Raw genomic sequence first — 22,064 nt, 5'->3', positions numbered from 1 at the left:
TGGCATATATATACCAGTGCCATCTTCTTCCTTGCGTTCTTCGCCGATTCCTCTCCCCCTGCGCCCACGCCACTCGGCCCGCCACACCGAGGACGCCGCCGCCACCACGCCCGACGTCGGTCGTCGCCACCGCCTCGCGCGCATCCGTGGTCCCCACGCCACCCCGCGCGCCGATGACCTCACGGCGCCAGCTGCTGCCCAGCCGCCCCGGCCAGACGAAGGCCACACCGCCGGTACTCTCGCCTCGGCCAAACGCGCGCACGGCCACACCGCGCCGGTACCCTCGCGCCGGCCAGACGCGCGGCCACACCGCCGGTACCCTCGCCCCGGCCAGACACGCGGCCACACCGCCGGCCGCCCCGAGGTACGCTAGCTGTGCTTGCTCCGATCCTATTCCATCGATCTCCATGCATGAAAATACACATAGTTTTAGGCAAGGATCATGGTAACCGTACGTACATGTTGTTCACGTTTTCTTTTATTCCTACGTGCATGCTTTGATACAGTAGCGAAACTTTGTTGGTTGTCACTTGCATACGTACGTACGTCAACAAATGTGTGTATCGATCACAAACCCAAACGTATACTTAGCTAATTTTCATGGCACGTCGCACACGACGTTCAGACGGGCATTATTCTCTGTCGTGCTAACTATTATAAGAAAGAAAGCGCCAAAGGAATAGATCAAAAAAAATTCCAGTGTATACGCGACATCTATAAGCGCCATGCGTTTCTATGTATACGCGCCATGCGTTTCTATGTATACGGCGGAGCACCACCGCCCTCGTTCGCCCTAGGGTTTATACGGCGGAGCACCACCACCCTCGTTCGCCCTAGGGTTTATACGGCGGAGCACCGCCGCCCTCGTTCGCCCTAGGGTTTAGGGTTATGCCGCTCTCGTTCGATCATTTTTGGTGGGTGAAGGTTGGTTTGCAGGTGGTTGAGGATGATATAGCTGAGTCTATGAAGGGTGTAGCAGATGAAGTGGTTGAGAGTGTGCTTGAAAATACAGTTATGGAGATGGCGAGGGATATGGCATGCGAGGTGTGTTTTGAAGAGGATGCTCCCGATGTTTGGGAGTTCCAACGCCAAGGGTCGACTTGATGTCTATTTTTTATCGATGTAACGTGTGTTGTTGTATTTGTTGTAAATTTGGTGTGTTGTTGTGAACCTCTTCGAGGGTTCCGATCATTGTAAACATTATTTGGAGCTGTTTACTCGACGAGTCAGGATGCAGTGCGATTTTGTTAATCCTATCGACCGAACCAAGACACCAAGGATTCATGGGAATATAATCCAAGAAGGATATGCTACCATCTCGGTAGATAAAGCTGAAAAAGGTTTTAGTGATTTGCCTCTTGACATTCCTGGTGGTGATGGCGAGAAGACTCTAGGAGAAGCAGAGAAGACATTCATTCTATGGCGCAAGCGCTACATCATCATTCCCGGGATGTCGGCTCCACCTCCTCCTAAACTACCTCACCATAGGTATGTGCGGATGAAAACACTACATCATTAATTTGTATTGGCTTAAATAATTAACAATCTGCTCATAATAATATGTCATTCCTTTTTTTGTAGCAGATCCTCCCCCAACCTAAATCCAATTGTTCAATCGCCAGATCATCATAGTGCTCTGTACGTTGACATTGTGTTGGAAGGCGAGGCTGCATCCACACCATCTCCAAGGAGGTCTCCAACGCCGCAGCCGCCACCTCCAAGGAGGTCTCCAACGCCGCTACCAACACCTCCAAGGAGGTCTCCAACGCCTCCCCCGCCCCCGCCTACCAAGAAGCCTAGCAAGAGGCCAGCCCCGCAAACAAAGAACCAGTCCCCGCCGGCAAAGAAAGCCACCGTGAAACCAAGGGCTATTCCCAAAATAATATCTGAAGAGAAGGAAGAAGGAACTGATGCATATAAAAAAGATATGTCTAGATTCTATGACAAACTTAAAAAGAATCAAGAAGCAAGGAGAAACCCGGAGAAACTGTACTTCTTCGTAGCTCCAGATATTCTAAGAAAAAGGGTGGCTTCTTACCAGCAACAACAGCAGGAATCTCGTAAGCCGTCCAAATCAACGTTAACGGACTATGACCGCACTCTCACCAAGTCAATTGAGGCGGCACAGAAAAAGAAGCGGGCAGGGAAAGGAGTTGCCCAACTCGGACAACAAGCGCACCAATCAGTCCCCCCGCTAGTTGTTGGTAATGAATATAGTTCGAATTTAGGATTAATGCATCAGGCAAACATACCTCCGGATGTCGATTTGGATCACCTTGGTGAATTTATTGATGAGACTGGTCTCGACCTTTACCAGATGTTTGGTGATGGAAACATTGAGAGTGCGGCGGAGGTTGATATTTGGAAGAAAAAATTTGTACTAGGCCAGAGTCTATACAACCCTCAAGCCTTATCTGATCTGGGGACACAAATGTACCTGCTAAACAAGTGGTACATGCAGGCGTCTACCGGTGGAGACTTCTGCGTTGGTGTCAGAATTAGAGACGAACATTGGTTCCGTGGCGATGATGTTATGTATGTTGACTTTGCAGAATTTCATCAACTATGCCACCTGACCTCTCTGGACAAAGTTATCATTAGCTGCTATTGCCTGTAAGTAATAATTCTTTCGATCTATTATTAAACTCATCATATGTGTGTATATGCATATAAATTATCCTAACAAGTACTATATATATGCAGATTTACAATGACAGAGCTCAGGAAGGAAGGCTGTAATGAAATTGGTTTTGTTGATCCCCATATAGTATTCAAAGACCCAGTTACTCCAAAGACTAATTGGAAGTCTGAGTCAGAGAGTAACCTTATGAACTTCTTAGTGAACCAACGCCACAAGAAGGATATACTCTTTCCCTACAACTTCAAGTGAGTGTTAATAATGTCGATCATCCTTAATGGCTCATATGTTGATTCTAGTTAATTAATGAGTGTTATGCGTTATACCCTATAAACACATGCAGCAATCACTGGATATTGATGGACATCGATCTAGTGAAAAGTCACTTGATAATCTATGACTCGATGAGAAAACCACAACTAGACTACCAAGATATGATAGATATTATCCAGAGGTAATTTCGGTATCTCTAGCAACTATATATACACACAAACATGATGATTAACTATATCTGATGACGTGGCAAATTTTTTATTGGGCAGTGTTTGGAAAACCTTTATTGAGAAGCAACACATGGGAAAATGCAAAGCGCCACTGAATGTAATCCCTTTGAAAGTAAGTCCCCTAAATCGCATCATCTTTATTAATTAAACATATAGCTTTCACCGGATCACCAGATTGGATGACAAATCTTTTTCTCATAAAGTGGTGTCTGAGGCAGGAACAGGGGAACAACTACTGTGGTTACTATGTTTGCAAGTTTATCAAGGTGGTCTCCCAAAGAACTCCTACAGAGAGACTCAAAGTACGTTAAAAATACACTATATATTCATTTAATTATTATTATTGATTGTGTTACTATGTCTTTATATATATATGTACATATATTAATTTATTTTCTTTTAATTCAAACCTGTAGACTCGATGGTTGGAGGAAAAGGTCATACGGCAAGACCAAATCAAAGCAATTCAAGAGTCTATAGCCGGATTTTTTAATGAGCAGGTCATCGATTCCAAGGGCGAGTTCTACTTCGACCCAACACTGCCATGGAAGCCAAGCTAGAGGATGAGAGGAAACTTGTTATATCACAACAACTGTAATGCAATCTTTTTGTAATATATGCACATGAAATAATATAATGTAAAATACACATATGCATGCATGCATGTAAATATATATATGATGCATGCATGCATATATATATATATATATATATATATATATATATATATTTCTATGCTTGAATTGTGTGATTTAATACGTTCATTGTGCTTGAACCGAAACATACTATACGCGCGTATAAATGTATAATTAGCAGCGTACAATACGACTTCGAAAACCTATTTTGAAAAGAAAACAAAAAAATGAAAAGAAAAGAAAAAAGAAAAAACCTTTAGTCCCGGTTCGTATTACCAACCAGGACTAAAGGTGCCGGCCATCGTGGCATGTCAGGAGGCACCTTTAGTCCCGGTTGGTGTTACCCACCGGGACTAAAGGTCCTCCTTTAGTCCCGGTTCCTGACCTGGGACTAAAGGACCCCCTTTTAGTCCTGGATGCTTGCTCCCGGGTGGGGAACCAGGACTAGAGGGGGTTCCCCACCGGGAGTAAAGCTCTGTTCTCTACCAGTGGTAGTTATGGTGGGGTTGCTGTGTCGATGGAGCTGTAGGCGCACGAGGGGCGCCATGATGATGACGGAGACACGTCGAGGCAGTCGTCGTGGGAAGAGGCGATGCCGAAGTCGACGCAGTCAGTGCTGTCGTGGATGTAGAACAAAGACGACAATGCAATCGAGGCAGACGGGGTGGGAACGGGAGGGTCGATACCGAAGTCGATGCAGTCAAGCTGTCTGAGCGCCGAGGCGCAGGTTGGATTTACCAGCCCTAGCGACTCATGGGGGACGAAAGCACGCGTTGGTGTTGCCAATACCGGTCGTACAAGGGAGAGGGCCCCAACCATTCATCAGCGTCTGACAACGTGGTTGCACTGGACGAAGAAGAAGCAGTGCGGTAGCAGACGCGTCGGCAAGCAGGGCCCAGCAACAACGTGAGGGGGCGGCTGGCGAGCACGACTCAGCGATGTGCACGGGTAGCAGCAGCTCGAGGACTAAGACTCAATCAGCAGGACGAAGACCTTGTGCAGACGGATGGCGCAATAAAGATTGTGCAGCACAGTAAACAATGCACAGGGGACGGCGATGTAGATGCAACGGCGAAGCGGACACACAGGGCGATGGTGTTGTGGCCTGACGAGGCGACATAGAAGCAAGCCAACAACCCTTTTTGCTCAGAGGAGATGCGCGTAGGACTCAACAATGGACGTCATGGGAGCCGAGAGGCGTCCCGATCTGTTTGTGGCGATGACGAACCGACGATATAGATCCCAGTGAAGTCGATGCCGATGCCAGAGTAGTACGCACGAGGTCAATGACGATGGGCGACTCAACCCCGATCAATGATCTGGTGAACAAAAAAGATACAACAGTAGGGGATCGGGTGTTCCTAGCAACGTGGCGCAGGCCGCACGGCGGGTCGCGGTCATGCGGGGTCACACGAGGATGTCGCAGTGGTGGCTCAGAGTTGGGGTTGACGTGGCCTAGGCCACCACCACGGCGGCGAGGGGTGAGTTGATGCCTAGTGTTCTCCACGGCAAGCACAAAGATAGCGATGAGGTGGCACGGTGTCGTGAGAAAGCCCGATCTGCTGCTGGACAACGACGATGGCAGCCGGGTCAATAGGATCGGGTGCCTAAACAAGCGATAAGAAGGCAATGATCAATAAGATGGAAAAGAGTGATCTCTCCCTGGGGGTGCATGATGCGAAAGAGGCGGTGGCTAGGGTTAGGATCTAAACCTAGGCGAATGATGCCATGAAGGAGAATAGAATTGGTGGAATTGGATATATTGTATTAAGCCTCATGGGGTGATTATAAAGGGTACATAGGACTAACACCCCACGTGGATAGACAATGTGGTACTATTTCTATTTACTCTAACAAGGATGATGGCGCACGGTCTTCTTCCTCCTCTGTTCGCACCCATCTATCTCCTCCCTCCGTCACCTCAAGCACTGCCTAGGCCGCAGGCGACCTCGCCGGCGTCCTCACCACCACGCCGCCCACCACCGTCCCCACCCTTCACTGATCCCAATCGGACACCTCCTTAGCAACTCCTCGCCCCCGCCACCAACTCCGCCCAATCGGATGTCCTCCGCCGCCTACTCACCGACAGCAACTCACCACCACTATTGGGCCAACCGTCGCCCCAGCCATCCCTCTAGAGCCAGAGGATGTTGGAGATTTTTCCAATCTCACCGCCCGCCTTCCACCTGCCCTGCGCGCCCACTGCCCTCCTCTAACAAAGGGGCTTCACTTGGAAGATGTTGTGCGTTGGCCGAATTTTTTTAGCCCTTTTTTTTGAAAAAAATAACAAATATGCCCCTAGAGGTATGATTTCAAAATCTGGACCATTAGCTCGGCGCCATCGTTGCTGGCACCGAGATTTATGTCTCGGCGCCATCATTGCTGGCGCTGAGGTCTTGGGCTCGACGTAGACATGGCGTTGACTTGGCAGGCATTTCGGCGCCGTAGATCCTAGGGCCGAGCTTGGTGCCGTAGATCTTGACGCCGAGCTTGGCACTAATCTCCATGGCGCCGAGGTGGTGTTTTAACCCGGCCTCCAACCTTCCTGTCTGAGCCTTCTTCCTCTTCTTCCTCCTCCCTCTCGGATTTTTTCTCTCCACACTTCGCCCTACCTCACGAATTGGCATATTAGACCTTAGAAAGTTTAATTTGATCCGTAGATCTTCGAGAGCAAGGTATCCTTGCTCCTCTCCTAGTTTTTTTTCGCATTGATTCGGTATATATTAGTCAGATTTTTAACCGAAGAATCATCATTACTTAGGGTTTCATGCAATTTTTAATATTTGTATTATACAACCGTAGGATGCCAAGGCGTGGGAAAGATAGCAAACCAAGGTAACCTCAAAGCATGTTGTTATGTTATGGCTTTATTGTTATGCATCAAATGGAAAACCCTAGGATTAGGGTTTAATGTTAATTGCTTTCGGTTCTTAGAATAAAATTGGTTGAATTATAGTTATGGCCGTATGATCGGAAATGCCTTCGACCCATTGCCTCTGTCTAGTGGTGTTCCAGTGCCCATGTGCTTTTGCGGTAATCCTGGCAAGGTAGCCAAGTCCGATGAAGAGGACACGTATAGGCAGAGGTATTGGATGTGTTCCAATTTTGCGTTTGAGCCTACACTTCATCATCACCGCATTAACAAGATGGTGAGAAATTGATGTTTGTGTCATATGACATCTTGCATGATTTTTTTGTTTTGTAACAATTGTATTTTTTAGCAGTGTAGTATAATTAATGATTCATAGAAAAAAATCGTAAGAGTTTCCCTTATTTTAGGAGCATCCACAGTTACAAACAGAGGCATCATTATATAATCCAAACATTAAATCGTCCAAATAGCACAATACAACCACCTCGAACATCACAATCAACATAACATGTCCTGCATAGTCTAAATAGTTGTGGCAGAACCTCCTAAGAAATCGGGCCCACGTGCACCTATCGATGTCTCAACAGACCTTTGATAGCATACACAAGTTTCCAACAACTTAACAGGTCTGTCGGGTGTCCTCGGGAAACCCGAATCATCCACGAATCTTTTTCGAACAGGATCCCAATCACAGTCATTGCAGATTACAACAGTTTTTCAATATACATACCAGAGATTGTAAAGCGGAAGACTTAAGTTTTAATATTACAAACCAGTTGTTTCAAACTTACAATACCATAAGTGTCATACAACCATAGTAGCGGGATAATAGTACATTAACATTATTTATTTCACATAAACTAGTGCCTTGTCCAAAGGCCATTCATCATTCCTCATCGTCATTGACTTCAAACACAGTCATGCAGCAGGGACCAAAACAAGCCTGCGCATGCGACTCACCTGCAACAAGGGTTAACAAACCCTGAGTACAAAAGTACTCAACAAGACTGACCCGACGAAAAAGGGGTGAAGGACTTTAGAGATGCAGGTGATGGGACAAGGTAAGGATGTAGCAAGATTCAAAAGTTCTTTGCCAAAAACTTACTATTCTTGATCCTACTTTCAAGTTTTTACCCCTAAGTACTTTAGTTCATTATCTCAAACTAAGTGTTCATAATCCATATTCCAATCCTTCTCATTCCATTCTTTTCTCATGTTTTAGTAATTCACTAGTCCTGCATTGCTTCTGTAATGAATCGAGTCTCCATATCCACGGAGCACCGACAATTTGAATTGATTCAAGTCCCAGCTGGGGATTCCTTATCACACGACATATGTAGAACTTAATCTTGCATATATCAACCTCGCTACCGGATCCTCCTATACTAAGCCGTCTCCACGCCACCCGAGAGCAAAGCACACCTCAAATCCGGCCACATTCCAGCCATGAGGGTACACGCTACTCCCGCCATCTCTCCACTCCCAGTGCGTGGGCATTTGTCTTAGTATCGGATTAGCCGAAGTAGGCTTACCGGAGTATGTGACCAGTACTACAAAGTGTCTCGTTCAGAAGATCCACAATGAGTGGCCTATAAGCGACATAGTCGGCAACATTACCCAACATTCAAGATAAGTCACCCGACTAGTCTCTAGTTCATTCTATCTTCTTTCTTTCTTTGGCCAGAATGCCATCTTTGATTGTATCGAAACTTTTACTTTGAAAGCCTACCATAAAGCATACTAAGCCATTCTACGCCTTTGTAAATGAAAACATCTTCAAGGATGGTAAACAATTATCAAGGTAGGCAATGCATCAAGTAGGTAACATTTGAATTAATCAACTTAATGCAATAAGTAACATAGGTGATAAACTTTTCAAAGTAAACAAGGTAAGTGTTTAATGCATAAACCGGGGCTTGCCTTCGTTGACGATCTCAGGTTCCGGATCAGTACCACAATTATCGAGTCCCGTGACAACCGGGGATTCTTCCAGAACTTGCTCAACTAGAATCATTTCACTCTCGGGTTCTACACAAAATGATAACATATGCTTTAACATGATGATAATGTAAACATGATGCTGTCATGGTACATGAAATATAACAACCCTTCGAATACAACCGTTTTTCACGGTACAGTTGCAAGCCAACAAAACTAACTTGCAATTCTACCGTCAAGAACTACACAAGTGACTTGACCAAATTGACCTTGAAACCCTACTAGTCACAAAACATGACCAAAACAAGATCAAACTCCACCCTAACACTTAGGGTTTACTTTTATTCATTTTTGAATTAATTTGGAAATAAGCCCAAAAATGAACTTGTTCGAAATGACCTCAAAATTTTATGTAAGCTTCCTCATGACAAATTAGTTTACCAAAACAAATTTCATAATTTTTGGAATTATACAGTGGCCTACAAAAATCATGGAAATAACATTTATCAATTAAAGGACTGAATATTTGAACATTAAAATTTTATTCAAATTTCAAGTTTCATATTTTTATACCATACTAGAACATGTACAGAGGCTACACACAAATTTTCAGAATTTTTGGAGCTATGATTATTTTCCTACAAATTTCCAAAGATTCAGCACTATTCAAAATCAGAAAATATCAAAATACACTATTCTCTCTCTCTCTCTCACTGACAGCCGGCCCTCCACATGTCATCCCCAACCTCTGGCATTGACCGTGGCATCGACGGCGCTGACCGGCGCTAACTCGCCGATGGTGAGCCCAACAGCGACGGCCAAAGTACTAACATGTTCACAAAGAGCTAGGCGCATCGATCAGTGGTACTTTGGAGGTTGATTACGACATGGAACAAGGCTGACACCGGCCATGGTGGACGTGGTGGCACGACAGCGTTACGCCAGCGAAATAAGGCCGGTAACGGTGAAACAGAGAGTTCAGGAAGCATCAGTGGCTCACCCCGAATGTGTTGAAGCAACAAGCAAGACCGGAGAAGCTTTGGTGACGCGTTTCGACGGTGACAGTGATCACGGCGGAGCGGACCTTGTCGACGACGGCATTCCGACTACTGTAGTGGGCAAAATGAGCAGGCAAGAGTGGAATAAGCACTACAGCATCGAGATGAAGCTGTAGAGTCAACAAGCAAGGGCAATGGCTCATCGGATGATGCTGGCCACGGTGAATTGGAGTTTCTGTTGAGGTCGCCGGCCGCGAGGAAGATGAACGTGGACAGCGAGCTCTCGGCGAAATCAAGCGGTAGCAACAGCTCGGTCGGATGCGCAAGGAGCAGGCGAAACTAGAACACGGCTTTTCCGAGGCTAACTTGCACTGAGGAGATGAGAGAAGCTCACCGAAGTTGAGACGGTGGCGTCGGGAAAACAGAGGGAAGGAAAGAAAAGCCAACGACGACGTCTGGGTCTTATAGCTCGGCCAGGAGCGCGCGGAATCGACACGCAGCGTGCTCCCTGTGCCAGCGTGAAGCCGAGGGTGGCCACGGGCATGCCTGGAAGGCCGGAGAAAGGACGTCGGTGGTGAGGCGGTGACGCCCTGTTGCCAACCTAATTTTTAAAGTATTTACAGATTTGCCACTGAGTTTATTTTACAAATTACTCACAAATTTTCTAAAGAAGTTGAAAATCTCCAAAAATGAAAGTTGCTCAACTTTTCAAACTCTACAACTTTGCTTCAAGGAACATTTTCAAATTCTGCCTCTATTTTGAAATTTGAATTTGGGTGCATTTGAGCATTTGAACCATTTCAAAATTACTCCAATTTTTATATGTAAACTTGAAAAACTTTGAATACCAAAGTTGATCCTTATAAAGTAATCTTCAACTTTGCTTTTTGTCACAACCCCAAATTCCAAATGGATTTTGAATTAGATAAAAGGGGCAAAAAGGACTTTTATGATTTGAATTTGAATTCAAATTTGATTTGTTTACCTTTTACTTTAACTTTGATTTTTGACCAGTAACATGGCCCATTAGGGTTATTTGAGTCAAATGACACATGACCTCACATGATCACATGAAATTTGACCCTTGTGGTCATGATCTTTATTTAGGGTTTTGAATCACATCACATAAAATAACAACATTATGAAATAAAGCTTATTTAGTGAATGCATTCAAAATTTTCTACTTTATGAATGCTTTCCAATGCACATGATGACATGTCAAGTTTTAGTGCTAGGTCAAAACACTAGAGGTGTTACAACCTTTCCCCCTTAAAGAAATCTCGTCCCGAGATTTAAAACCTAGAGCTGAGTAATGGAAAAGGAAATGTGTCAAGCTAACACATTATAACTTTATTCAAAAGGCTAGTGAAGGGGTTTTTTTCCATCCTGTTGACAAACGAGACAAGTTACAATATAGACAAGGTATTGCAACTAGATAGAAGCGAAGAAGTTAGGAAAGTTTTCTTCTAAGTAATCCTCGGACTCCCAAGTAGCTTCATCCTCAGTGTGTTGATTCCATTGTACTTTGTAGAACTTGATTGTACATCTTCGAGTGACTCGATCTTTCTGATCTAAGACTTTAATGGGGTACTCAACATAAGTCAAATCAGGTTCTAGTTCTACATCACCAAAGTCAATCACTTGGTCAGGTACTTGAAGACACTTCTTTAACTGAGATACATGGAAGATATCATGCACAGCTGACATGTGATCTGGTAGCTTGACACGATAGGCGACCGGTCCACATCGTTGTTGGATCTGAAAAGGATCGACATAACGGGGCGCCAAATTTCCCCGAATCCCAAATCGATGAACTCCTTTCATCGGCGATACCTTGAGGTAGACATGATCTCCCACTTTGAATTCTAGCGGTCATCTCCTCTTATCAGCATAGCTTTTCTATCGGGATTGAGCTACCTTCATATTAGCTTGTATGAGTTTAACTTTCTCTTCAGCTTCCTTGACCACATTCGGTCCAAAGAACCAACGTTCTCCAGCTTCTGACCAATTTAAAGGTGTCTGACATCTACGGCCATACAATGCTTCGAATGGTGCCATTTTAATGCTCTCTTGATGGCTATTGTTATATGAGAATTCAGCTAAGGGAAGACATTCATCCCATTTAGCACCATAGGAAAGGACACATGCTCTTAACATATCTTCAAGAATTTGATTTACCCTTTCAGTTTGTCCATCTGTTTGCAGATGATAAGCAGAACTGCGGATAAGTTTGGTTCCCAAAGACTCATGTAGACTTTTCCAAAATTTAGACATGAACAATGACCCTCTGTCAGAGACAATGGTCTTGGGTGCCCCATGCAGACTGAAGATTCTATCAAGATAAAGCTTTGCATACTGCTCCGCTCAATATTTATCTCTGACTGGTAAGAAATGAGCTATTTTGGTTAGACGATCAACAATAACCCATATTGAATTGTGGCCTACAGATGTCCTAGGCAATCCCACGATGAAGTCCATACAGATATCTTCCCACTTCCAAGAAGGAACTGGCAATGAATGTAATGGACCCACAGTCTTCATGTGAACCGCTTTGACTCTCTGACAAATATCATATTTGGCCACATACTGAGCTATTTCTATTTTCATTTTGGTCCACCAATATCTCTTTCTCAGATCATGATACAATTTGTTGCTACCCGGATGAATGGAGTATCTTGTAGAATGAGCTTCATCAAGAATCTGCTTGCGCAGCTCTAGATTTTTGGGTACTACCAATCTATCCTTGAACCATACAACATCTGATTCATCAATCTTGAAACATGTTGGTTTTCTAGATCTGACTTTATCCTTGATATGGGCTATGCCCTTACTTTTCCGTTGAGCGTCAATGATCTGATCTTTGATAATGGACTCAACTGCAATATTGGACAAGGAACCTTGTTCTATGATTTGTAAATTCAGATGCTCCATCTCTTGACACAATGTTCGTTGCAGAGGTTTCACAGTCAGACAATGGCAATGACTCTTGCGACTCAGGGCATCGGCAACCACATTAGCCTTGCTCGGATGATAATGCACTTCTAAGTCATAATCTTTGATAAGTTCCAACCATCTTCTTTGCCTCATATTCAACTCTGATTGAGTGAAGATGTATTTCAAACTTTTGTGATCCGTATAGATATGACAGATATTGCCCAATAAATAATGTCGCCAAATCTTGAGTGCATGAACAACGGCGGCTAATTCAAGATCATGGGTGGGATAATGTTCTTCATGCTTCTTAAGTTGTTTGGAAGCGTATGCTATGACTCTGCCTTCTTGCATCAGAACACAGCCAATACCAATTCCAGATGCATCACAATAGATATCAAACGGCCTCTCGATATCAGGTTGTGCTAATACGGGTGCAGTTGTCAGCAACTTCTTTAATGTCTAAAAGGCCTTCTCACATTCTGTTGACCATACAAACTTAGTTTGATTTTTCAGCAGTCCAGTAATTGGCTTCGCAATTCTGGAGAAGTCAGGGATGAACCGACGATAATACCCTGCCAACCCCAGAAAACTACGAACTTGATGAACAGTTGTAGGTGCTTTCCAGTTAAGGACTTCTTCTACCTTGCTCGGATCAACAGCTATACCTTCAGCAGATAACACATGACCCAGAAATTGTACTTCCTCTAACCAGAATGCACATTTGCTAAATTTGGCATATAATTGGTGGTCTCTTAATCATTGTAGAACAATGCGGAGGTGTTCCGCATGTTCCTCTTTGTTCTTAGAATAGATAAGAATGTCATCAATGAACACTACTACAAACTTATCCAATTCGGGCATAAAAACGGAGTTCATGAGGTACATAAAATGAGCCGGGGCATTGGTCAGTCCAAAAGACATGACTAAATACTCATATAGACCATATCGGGTAGTAAACGCTGTCTTCGGCACATCTTCTCGTCTGATCTTAATCTGGTGATAGTCTGATCTCAAGTCTATCTTTGAGAACACCTTAGCTCCCGCAAGTTGATCAAAAAGCAAATCAATTTAGGGTAAGGGGTATTTGTTCTTTATGGTGACTTCATTTAACGGCCGATAGTCAACACATAACCTTAAGGTTTGGTCCTTCTTCTTTACGAAGATAGCAGGGCATCCCCAAGGTGATGAACTGAGTTGAATGAAACCCTTGTCTAACAACTCTTGTAGTTGCATTTTTAATTCTGCTAGTTCTTTGGGTGGCATCCTATATGCTCTTCTGGACACAGGTGCCATTCCTGGTTTCAGATCAATTCTAAACTCTACATCTCGGTCTGGTGGCAGACCAGGCAGATCATTGGGGAAGACATCAATAAATTCACATACCACAGGAATGTTCTCGGCTTCTTCAACAGTAGTTGCACAGACTGTTTCCACTGTACTCTTAGGAAAGGGAAGTTGGATGAGAAGTTGGGTTTTGCTGCCAGGTACATTTACCCTTATGGTTCTACGTAGGACATCTATGATAGCCCCATGTTGGGTTAACCAGTTCATACCAAGGATCACATCTATATCTTGATCCTTTAATATCAGCATATTGATAGGGAACTCATAACCTCCCAAATCAATAGGTACATGCTGAACTACCTCCCTTGTATAGATTCGTCCCCCGGGCGACTGTATATGATATGGTTCTTTTGTTTCCCCAATAGCTATCCCATGCTTCACAACAAATGTACGATTGATGAATGTATGGGATGCACCAGAATCAAATAAGGTAATTACAGGATGCTTAGTAATGGCAAACATACCCATCATTACTGGTTCTCCTTCTGGAATAGCTTCCACCTGAGTATAGAAGACCCTTCTAGTTTTCTTCTCAGTCTGACCCTTCTAAATGTTCTGAGCATTGCCCTTGTACTGATTCTGAGCTTGAGGAACAGGGGCTTTAGGTGCATCAGGATTATTCTTCCTGGGATACGGACATTCTCGGGAAAAGTGTCTAGGTTTACCACAATTATAGCATGGATAATTGTGATTCTGGGGAGTAGCATTGCGGTTTGCATTAGTTGTATTATTTTGCTGCTGCGGTGCTTGATGAGCATGAGGCGTATTAGTTGCAAGGTGAATAAAGAATTGCTGCCTGCTTTGGCTTTGTTGGGGGTGGAATGGCGCACGGCCATGATTCTGAGGATGGTAAACTATCTTTTGATGCTTTTCACTCGATGATCTGAAAGCAGATATTCTCTTTTTCTTTGCCTCCTTGTGTCGGCGGTAATTCTCTTCCGAAGCGATAGCAATGTTGACCGTCTCATGGTAAGTTGCGTTGCCACAAGTTGCCATCTTGGTTTGAAGTTTTGTGTTCAGGCCTCTCATGAAATGATTCTTCTTCTTCCTGTCAGTATTCACATACTCTATAGCATACTGTGACAGGTGATTGAAGCGCCCAACATAATGCATCACCGGGTGCTCCCCTTGCTTAAGAGCCAAGAACTCTTCTAACTTCATGGTCATTACCCCATCTGGAATATAGTGTGCCCTGAAGGCATCCTTAAACTCCCTCTAGGTGACTTGGTGACCAGCGGGCTGTACTGCTACCAAATTTGCCCACCAGGCACCAGCAGCTCCTCGGAGTTGCTGTGCCGCAAACCTTGGTTTCTGAATCTCGGTACAGTGAATCAGCTCAAACTTTTGCTCTATTGTTCTAAGCCAATCATCAGCTTCTAAAGGCTCTTCTGCCTTAGAGAACACAGGTGGACGTGTGTCAGTAAAATCAACATAGGTGGACTCGTCATTTCCATTATTACGGCAGCAACGATTAGGGTATGGTGCCTGTTGGTTCTGCGCCAATTCCCTTAACAACCTAGCATTCTCTGCCGTTGCATTGACGAGTGCGGCTATGGCATCTGCCATAGTCGAAGGCATTGGTGGAGGAATTAGGCACTCATCATCGTCATGCGAGCCACTAGCACCAGTTCAGGTGATAGGACGAGGCATCTGTTAGAGAAACACGTTTACTTACATTATTCTTTATTGAAAGCATTTAAAAGGTTTCATGCTACAAAGTGTTACTTATTTAAATTACATGTCTTGTGTCCCACAAGACAACCCTGGTTTACTAGGAAAGCAGTAAAGGAACTATTACTACTCCGAGCTCTCAGTCTTCGGCGTCCGTGCCCATACCGGACGAAACCTCATCTTCATCTGAGAAGTACACTAACTCCTCAGGATCCTCCTCCTCTTCTTCATTCTCGACTTCTCCTGGATCTACAATCATTTCTTCATCTGTAACTTCACCATCCCCATGAGGAGGATGAAGTTGAGCGTACAGCATGTGGACATTCTCATGGAGAATGGCATCGTCCATTTCTAGGTCTTCTACGTAGAACTCCAACTCATGGACGCGTTCATTGGCCGCATCCTCTCGTGTCCAGGCTTCATTCCGTAGCTCCATGGTCATGGTGATGCCCCTTTGCATTTCCATCAGCTCTTCTTAAACTTTGGCATGAGCTCGATGAAGAGTGTTGAGCTCCTTGTTAAGGTTCTCGATGTTGGCAAGATTGCTTGAAGATCCTTCATCTCCTAGGGTCTTGGCACTTCCTTCACCAAGCTCATGGTTTCACGGTGCCAACTGGTGACGAGGGACTCCATGAGGTCCGGTGGACTTACGTGCGGTTACCTTGGTCTTTGCCATAGCCTGTAGAATTTAGGGTAGGACTATAAGAATAGCTTGAGGATAAAGGAGGTTAGCAAGAATGGGATTGACATTACTTACCCAACCACTTCTTAAGGGGAATATTATTATGCAAGGTTTTCAAGCATGATGCATGAATTGATCTTACGAATCTAGGTACAAAAGATTTATATAATCATAAGTACTAGATTATAAATACATAGGACAAACCTAATCATATTATCCGCCACAAACTTTCAAATAAGACAGGATTGAGGCAAGATCAAGGTAAGAAGAAAGAAAATTGAACTTTAAAATATCAAGTTTACTTTCTTTGATCCAAATCAATTTGAAGGTTTTCCAAAGTAACCTACAATGATCTTAGATGGGAACTGCTCTGATACCAGCTGTGGCAGAACCTCCTAAGAAATCGGGCCCACATGCACCTATCGATGTCTCAACAGACCTTTGATAGCATACACAAGTTCCCAACAACTTAACAGGTCTGTCGGGTGTCCTCGGGAAATCCGAATCATCCACGAATCTTTTTCGAACAGGATCCCAATCACAGTCATTACAGATTACAACAATTTTTCAATATACATACCAGAGATTATAAAGCGGAAGACTTAAGTTTTAATATTACAAACCAGTTGTTTCAAACTTACAATACCATAAGTGTCATACAACCATAGTAGCGGGATAATATTACATTAACATTATTTATTTCACATAAACTAGTGCCTTGTCCAAAGGCCATTCATCATTCCTCATCGTCATTGACTTCAAACACAGTCATGCAGCAGGGACCAAAACAAGCCTGCGCATACGACTCACCTGCAACAAGGGTTAACAAACCCTGAGTATAAAAGTACTCAACAAGACTGACCCGACAAAAAAGGGGTGAAGGACTTTAGAGATGCAGGTGATGGGACAAGGTAAGGATGTAGCAAGATTCAAAAGTTCTTTGCCAAAAGCTTACTATTCTTGATCCTACTTTCAAGTTTTTACCCCTAAGTACTTTAGTTCATTATCTCAAACTAAGTGTTCATAATCCATATTCCAATCCTTCTCATTCCATTCTTTTCTCATGTTTTAGTAATTCACCAGTCCTGCATTGCTTCTGTAATGAATCGAGTCTCCATATTCGCGGAGCACCGGCAATTCGAATTGATTCAAGTCCCAGCTGGGGATTCCTTATCACACGACATATGTAGAACTTAATCTTGCATATATCAACCTCGCTACCGGATCCTCCTATACCAAGCCGTCTCCACGCCACCCGAGAGCACATCACATCTCAAATCCGGCCACATTCTAGCCATGAGGGTACACGCTACTCCTGCCATCTCTCCACTCCCAGTGCGTGGGCATTCGTCTTAGTATCGGATTAGCCGAAGTAGGCTTACAGGAGTATGTGACCAGTACTATAAAGTGTCTCGTTCAGAAGATCCACAATGAGTGGCCTTTAAGCGACATAGTCGGCAACATTACCCAACATTCAAGATAAGTCACCCGACTAGTCTCTAGTTCATTCTATCTTATTTCTTTCTTTGGCCAGAATGCCATCTTTGATTGTATCGAAACTTTTACTTTGAAAGCCTACCATAAAGCATACTAAGCCATTCTACGCCTTTGTAAATGAAAACATCTTCAAGGATGGTAAACAATTATCAAGGTAGGCAATGCATCAAGTAGGTAACATTTGAATTAATCAACTTAATGTAATAAGTAACATAGGTGATAAACTTTTCAAAGTAAACAAGGTAAGTTTTTAATGCATAAACCGGGGCTTGCCTTCGTTGACGATCTCAGGTTCCGGATCAGTACCACAATTATCGAGTCCCGTGACAACCGGGGATTCTTCCAGAACTTGCTCAACTAGAACCGTTTCACTCTCGGGTTCTACACGAAATGATAACATATGCTTTAACATGATGATAATGTAAACATGATGCTGTCATGGTACATGAAATATAACAACACTTCGAATACAACCGTTTTTCACGGTACAGTTGCAAGCCAACAAAACCAACTTGCAATTCTACCGTCAAGAACTACACAAGCGACTTGACCAAATTGACCTTGAAACCCTACTAGTCACAAAACATGACCAAAACAAGATCAAACTCTACCCTAACACTTAGGGTTTACTTTTATTCATTTTTGAATTAATTTGGAAATAAGCCCAAAAATGAACTTGTTCCAAATGACCTCAAAATTTTATGTAAGCTTCCTCATGACAAATTAGTGTACCAAAACAAATTTCATAATTTTTGGAATTATACAGTGGCCTACAAAAATCATGGAAATGGCATTTATCAATTAAAGGACTGAATATTTGAACATTAAAAATTTATTCAAATTTCAAGTTTCATATTTTTAAACCATACTAGAACATGTACAGAGGCTACACACAAATTTTTAGAATTTTTGGAGCTATGATTATTTTCTTACAAATTTCCAAAGATTCAGCACTATTCAAAATCAGAAAATATCAAAATACACTATTCTCTCTCTCTCTCACTGACAGCCGGCCCCCACATGTCATCCCCAACCTCTAGCATTGACCATGGTATCGACGGCGCTGACCGGCGCTAACTCGCCGACGGTGAGCCCAACAGCGACGGCCAAAGTACTAACATGTTCATAAGAGCTAGGCGCATCGATCAGTGGTACTTTGGAGGTTGATTATGACATGGAACAAGGCTAACACCGGCCATGGCGGACGCGGTGGCACGGCAGCGTTACGTCGGCGAAACAAGGCCGATAACGGTGAAACAGAGAGTTCAGGAAGCATCAGTGGCTCACCCCGAATGTGTTGAAGCAACAAGCAAGACCGGAGAAGCTATGGTGACGCGTTTCGACGGTAACAGTGATCACGGTGGAGCGGACCTCGTCGATGACGGCGTTCCGGCGACTGCAGTGGGCAAAACGAGCAGGCAAGAGTGGAATAAGCACTACAGCATCGAGATGAAGCCGTAGAGTCAACAAGCAAGGGCAACGGCTCACCGGATGATGCTGGCCACGGTGAATCGGAGTTTCCGTTGAGGTCACCGGCCGCGAGGAAGATGAACGTGGACAGCGAGCTCTTGGCGAAATCAAGCGGTAGCAATAGCTCGGTCAGATGCGTAAGGAGCAGACGGAACTAGAACACAGCTTTTCCGAGGCTAACTTGCGCTGAGGAGACGAGAGAAGCTCACCGGAGTTGAGACAGCGGCGTCGGGAAAACAGAGGGAAGGAAAGAAAAGCCAACGACGACGTCTGGGTCTTATAGCTCGGCCAGGAGCGCGCGGAATCGACACGCAGCGTGCTCCCCGCGCCAGCGCGAAGCCGAGGGCGGCCACGGGCGCGCCTGGAAGGACGGAGAAAGGACGCCGGCGGTGGGGATGTGACGCCCTGTTGCCAACCTGATTTTTAAAGTATTTATAGATTTGCCACTGAGTTTATTTTACAAATTACTCACAAATTTTCTAAAGAAGTTGAAAATCTCCAAAAATGAAAGTTGCTCAACTTTTCAAACTCTACAACTTTCCTTCAAGGAACATTTTCAAATTCTGCCTCCATTTTGAAATTTGAATTTGGGGTGCATTTGAGCATTTGAACCATTTCAAAATTTCTCCAATTTTTATATGTAAACTTGAAAAACTTTGAATACCAAAGTTGATCCTTATAAAATAATCTTCAACTTTGCTTTTTGTCACAACCCCAAATTCCAAATGGATTTTGAATTAGACAAAAGGGGCAAAAAGGACTTTTACGATTTGAATTTGAATTCAAATTTGATTTGTTTACCTTTTACTTTAACTTTGATTTTTGACCAGTAACATGGCCCATTAGGGTTATTTGAGTCAAATGACACATGACCTCACATGATCACATGAAATTTGACCCTTGTGGTCATGATCTTTATTTAGGGTTTTGAATCACATCACATAAAATAACAACATTATGAAATAAAGCTTATTTAGTGAATGCATTCAAAATTTTCTACTTTATGAATGCTTTGCAATGCACATGATGACATGTCAAGTTTTAGTGCTAGGTCAAAACACCAGAGGTGTTACAATAGTCCACAATGTCCATACGGTCCCAAATAGTTATAGGAAAGTAACTACAAAATCCATAATAGTACATACTAACATCTACCACAAACCCCCACTGCCTCATAGTCTTACCCTTATCCTTGTGACCAAGAGCGCTGATACATGGAGTGTAAGGGTCAAGTGGACGGCGTCGCCTAGTGCCTAGAGGCTGTGTAGGCTGAGTCGAGGGAGCGTCCTGGAGCTGAGAGGGGCCAAGCTCCTCGTGCCTCTAGTCCACGTCGTCGTCGTCCTCGTCCCTGTAGGTGCTTGGCTAGAGGAACCTAAGCCTCCTATGGCTGTGGAAGAAACGTACACGTCTTGCATCGTGTCTGTCCTGCAACCACAATGAGCAGCAGCACGGCGTAGCCGACGTAACAGCATCTGTTGTACAAAATTATGTTAACTGAAAGAATCTAACGTATTAATAATATGTTTGAAAGAATATTTTGAATCTTACATCTAGGAAGCTACGCATGTCGTCGTCCCTGACTCTTGGACGAAAGCGCTCAATGTCTTCAACGAAGCATTTGAGGGTATTGCCCTGCAACAAAGTTCTCAGTAATAATACTTCTGAACAGATAGCAACAGGTTTTGTTTTCTTTTGTACAAGAATCTAACGTATTATAAGGATGCTACGGCTCGAATGTGGCACTAACTAAAATAGATACCTCTAACGCATAATGTATTGGTATGCAACTTAACATAGAAAAATAAGGCAATTGACTTACCACTCTGTCCGAGATTGGTCCTGCCTCCACCTGCCTTCCTATATGAGTAGATTGGTCATACGTCGTGTCTTCATCGTCGGAGGACTCGATGTCGGCGTAGTCATCTTCTGTCCATTGTAGCCTCAGCCTACAACGTGTCGCACGTTGGTACCAAGCTTGGTACCGCCTAAACTCACGGTTCGTGTGCGGCTCCTTGTTCTCGTCCACGTTGTCGTGCATCTGCTCCCATTGCTCAATGTAGTACTAGTGGTGCTTCTCCCAGTAAAAAATCTTTCTGTTCTTCTGACGATCCAACATGCACGTATGTCATTATTACTTGAATCCATATACATGTCACCATATTAATGGAAATGGACCATCACGAGACATTTGAAATAGCAAAACACTTACTTGTAAAAAAAATAGATGTAAGTAAGGGGTAAGCTCCCAATAACCATACGGATAAAACACTTACTCGAATGATTCTATGTCAAAGGGATCTCATGAGGAGGATCTGCCACAACATCATGAGTCTGACAAGCATCTCCAACTACCTCATTGGGGGCAGATTGAGCATCGGGAACCGTAGGTGCAACCTCCACATCTATATCAGGTTCCGGGACGAGAAGGTCGAAGTGTGCCTGCTGACCTATTGGTGGGGAAAACCCATGAGGGATGGGATCAACTAACACCCGACGTAAAACCACGTCCAAATATTGCAGCTGGCTCTTCATAGTTGATCTCACATAGTTTTTCCACTGATCCGCACACCTAATTGGGATCATTCGCCTGAGGATGTTGGAAGGAGAACCTAGGTGAAGTACACCCTCAACTGCAATGCCATTATCGTCATCTCCAAGGCAATGCAGCTTCTCCCGAGCCCCTGCAACCATCTCACTAAATGAAGGCCTATCATTGAATAGCACAGGCACGCTTTGTATGTCAACAAACTCAACATATCCATAGCGATCGCATTCAACGGTGCCTCCATGATATATGGCCACTGGGTTGTCCATCTAGTTCAAACACATAACGAAATACATGTCCTTTAGTCCAAATTAGATGATAGATAGTACCTAACAAG

The sequence above is a fragment of the Miscanthus floridulus genome, chromosome 9, assembly GCF_019320115.1.
Source record: "Miscanthus floridulus cultivar M001 chromosome 9, ASM1932011v1, whole genome shotgun sequence".
NCBI classification, from domain to species: domain Eukaryota; kingdom Viridiplantae; phylum Streptophyta; class Magnoliopsida; order Poales; family Poaceae; genus Miscanthus; species Miscanthus floridulus.
Note: the sequence above shows the minus strand (reverse complement) of the source record.